This window comes from Montipora capricornis, chromosome 7 (genome assembly GCF_036669925.1).
Source record: "Montipora capricornis isolate CH-2021 chromosome 7, ASM3666992v2, whole genome shotgun sequence".
Classification (NCBI taxonomy): domain Eukaryota; kingdom Metazoa; phylum Cnidaria; class Anthozoa; order Scleractinia; family Acroporidae; genus Montipora; species Montipora capricornis.
The window spans coordinates 49647196-49651230 of record NC_090889.1 but is presented as its reverse complement, the minus strand read 5'-3'; the positions used below and the strand labels follow the sequence as shown (position 1 = coordinate 49651230).

Genomic DNA, 4035 nt, shown 5'->3' with positions numbered 1-4035 from the left:
CAGACAATTTCTGGTGTTTTCCCTTTGAAAGGGCTGTAAGGAGATATGTTACTACAAAGTGCAACTTTAAGAACATTGAGTGTACATTTGCAAAGAAAGAAGCTCGAAGAGAACTGCTACAGCATCTGTCAAGGTACATTGAGGGTCCTCCCAAACAGTTCAAATTCTCTGTTGAAAAGGCAAGTTATTAAGTAGCAGCTGTATGAATGTTAGTTTGGTTCCAGGAAAATAGTCTTACTAACCCCATGAATAGTCACTGGAAATTCCATATGGTTAGTGAGAGCAGGGTCTTAAAGGACAAAACTTTACAGCATGAACTTAATTAAAGTTTCCAAAAGGGAAGGAAGGATTTGAACCAATTTTAACCCTTTCATGTGGGGAGATCAAGATATTTTCTGTAATAAAACATGTTCATGATTTGAAATTTGAACAAGCACTGGCATCGCAATCATACACAGCCAAGGATACACGCAAAGGATTTTTTGACAGATTAAAAGTGTATAAATAATGCTCGAATAAAATTAGATTTAGGTAAACATCTAATAATAAAAAAGTGTGAAAGAAACTTTACACAATGTTTCGATGACTCCATGTCATCATTTTCAAGTGAAAATAAAATAAAATAAAATAAAATTTGATAACTCAATATATACCGTGCGAGGTGACGAAACGTAAAAGTGTGCATGTAAATAGTGACAAATTTAGATAAATAGTTTTGCCCATATGGAGTCTGATTGTGTGTTCAAGCATGGCCTCTTCTTCTTTATGAATAACATTTCATAAATCTGACAGTCCAGTTTTCCGTTGCACTTCTTTAAAACGGAAAAATTGTTGGAAAGGTCGCCGATGGTTTCAAGAGCGTGGTCGTTCTTTAAGTGCTTGCCGATCGCTGAATAACGGTGCTCATCAATACATTGGTGTAAATGTCGGCTAGTGTAGCCGACATACTCTGCATCACACAGATCACATTTATAATTATACACAACGCATTGTTGGCTAATTATAGGTGGTTTGGGCTCACACATCTTGAGGTCTTCACATATTTTGCGACTCTTGAACACAGGTTGAAGAGTGTGATCGATTTTGCTGCTTAGATCTGATAATTGCCTTTTCACTGCGTCAGCTGACTTTTGATCTTTAAAAGGCAAAACCACTCGGTGAACAGCATTTTCATTGGTGGATAATTGAGCTTGCCCTCCAGGGTTTTCAGACCTCACTGAGGTGAAAAAGTGAGAGATAGTGGACTTGATGAGGCTGTCGGGGTACTTGAGGTTAGTAAACATCACCTTGAGATGATCACATTCAGATTTCAAAGACTCCCATGTGGATGACAGGTGGAACGCACGATTTAACATGGTCTTGAGTAGCGATTTCTTGTACCTTTTATCGACATGGCTTTGGTGGTGAAGCAGGAGGCCAGTGTTAGTTGGTTTACGATAAACACTAGTTTCCAGTTTGCAGCCCTTTTGAGGACTTCCATACCGATAAATGGTAACCTGTTATCAGACGCTAGTTCCATGGTGAAATTTATGGATGGATGACAACTATTAAGCGTTGATAAGAACTCCTCTGCTGCTGGTACATTTTTCATCGTAGCAAACGTGTCGTCCACGTTCCTTCTGTAAAATTCAGGGAGCTTGTTGTCATGATCTAGTTTCTCCTTGATAGAACAGAGAAATGCGTTTGCCATGAGTGGACCCAAAGGGGAGCCCATTGCCACGCCATCAATCTGTTCATAAAGTTTACCATCAAACTGGAATAGTTGATTCATAGTTGCAACTTCTAGAAGTTGAACCAGGTCAGGCTTTGTAATGTTAAGATTGTGTGTAACATTAAACCAGTTGTCAACAAACGCCTTCTCAGCGATGATTTCGATAGTTTCTTGAAGCGGTACATTAGTGAACAGCGACGTGACGTCAAAGGATACCAGAATGTCATCTCCGTCGATGACTAGGTTTTGAATCTCTTCAGCAAAAGAGAAGGTATCCGATATTGTATAGCGATTGACTGACAGGGGCTTCAGCTTCTCATCGAGCCACTTAACGAGGCCATAGTTGTAGGTACCGGTGGCAGATAGGATAGGTCTCAATGATAGTTTCTCTTTGTGTGTCTTTGGGAGTCCATAAAAATGGGCAAGGCGTGAGCCTGCCTGGCAAACTCAATTGGCAATCTGCTTTGGCAAAATCTTCCGTACTACAGATTCGAAGTGTTTCTCCTTCTGCAATAGGGGGTGGTAATGCTTTACTGGTCAGCCTCTCGTTCTTGGTCTCTCTAAGCTGACAGGGGTGAACTTTGATGTATCATTGACAGATGCTTGACTCAGCAGGTTAACATAATCAGATTTATTCATGATGACTACACCAGTTCCTTTATCTGGCTTCGTGATGACGATGTTGTCAAGTCGTTTCAATTGCTGTATAGCCCTTTGAAGTGGTTTTGGCGGCCTTGGTGATTTGCATACGATGTAATTAAGTGCGATAGATCGAAGGGTCGCAGCGGTTAACTCTTTCTTGTCATCGGCAAGAGTACGCTCCAGTTTCCAACAGAATTTTTCGAAATTCGCTTGTATATTGATGACAGATATGCGTTGTGGGAGGGAGAACTTTAAACCTCGGCAGAGAACAAGCTTTTGGAAGAATGAGAGCTTGTATGATGAAATGTTTTGGATGTGCTTGTCGATATCATGATCCTTGTTTAATAGCCTCATTATTTTGTTGGTGTGATTGGCCATTACACTCTCACTGTGTTTCATCCGTAGGTTTACCATAGTTCTTATGATGCACATGTATTGAAGCGGCGTGCAGTTTAGACGGATCTCGTCGTAAATCGCGTTGATCTCATCCTTCAAGGTCGCCTTCTGCTTGAGCTTTGATCTAAGTTCTTCTCTGATGACATTAGCACTGAACTGTTCGGATGCTTTCGACCACTTTTTAGACTTTGTCTACGTTTACTACGATGAAAAATGTACCAGCAGCAGAGGATTTCTTATCAACGCTTAATAGTTGTCATACATCCATAAATTTCACCATGGAACTAGCGTCTGATAACAGGTTACCATTTATCGGTATGGAAGTCCTCAAAAAAAGCTGCAAACTGGAAAATAGTGTTTATCGTAAACCAACTAACACTGGCCTACTGCTTCACCACCAAAGCCATGTCGATAAAAGGTACAAGAAATCGCTACTCAAGACCATGTTAAATCGTGCGTTCCACCTGTCGTCCACATGGGAGTCTTTGAAATCTGAATGTGATCATCTCAAGGTGATGTTTACTAACCTCAAGTACCCCGACAGCCTCATCAAGTCCACTATCTCTCACTTTTTCACCTCAGTGGGGTCTGAAAACCCTGGAGAGCAAGCTCAATTATCCACCAATGAAAATGCTGTTCACCGAATGGTTTTGCCTTTTAAAGATCAAAAGTCAGCTGACGCAGTGAAAAGGCAATTATCAGATCTAAGCAGCAAAATCGATCACACTCTTCAACCTGTGTTCAAGAGTCGCAAAATATGTGAAGACCTCAAGATGTGTGAGCCCAAACCACCTATAATTAGCCAACAATGCGTTGTTTCTAATAATAAATGTGATCTGTGTGATGCAGAGTATGTCGGCTACAGTAGCCATTTACACCAACGTATTGACGAGCACCGTTATTCAGCGATCGGCAAGCACTTAAAGAACGACCACGCTCTTGAAACCATCGGCGACCTTTCCAACAATTTTTCCGTTTTAAAGAAGTGCAACGGAAAACTGGACTGTCAGATTTATGAAATGTTATTCATAAAGAAGAAGAGGCCATGCTTGAACACACAATCAGACTCCATACGTGCAAAACTATTTATCTAAATTTGTCACTATTTACATGCACGCTTTTACGTTTCATCATCTCGCGTGGTATATATTAAGTTATCAAATTTTATTTTTTCTTTTCACTTGAAAATGATGACATGGAGTCATCGAAAAGTAGTGTAAAGTTTCTTTCGCTCTTTTTATTATTAGATAAATAATGCTGTATAGTAAAATAAAATTTTAGCTGAA

The 4035-nt window shown here is 40.0% G+C and overlaps 1 pseudogene; it reads right to left on the bottom strand.

Moving 5' to 3' along the window:
• Positions 1-701: 701 nt before the first annotated feature.
• On the bottom strand, positions 702-2767 carry LOC138056232 (uncharacterized; annotated as a pseudogene).
• Positions 2768-4035: the final 1268 nt, after the last annotated feature.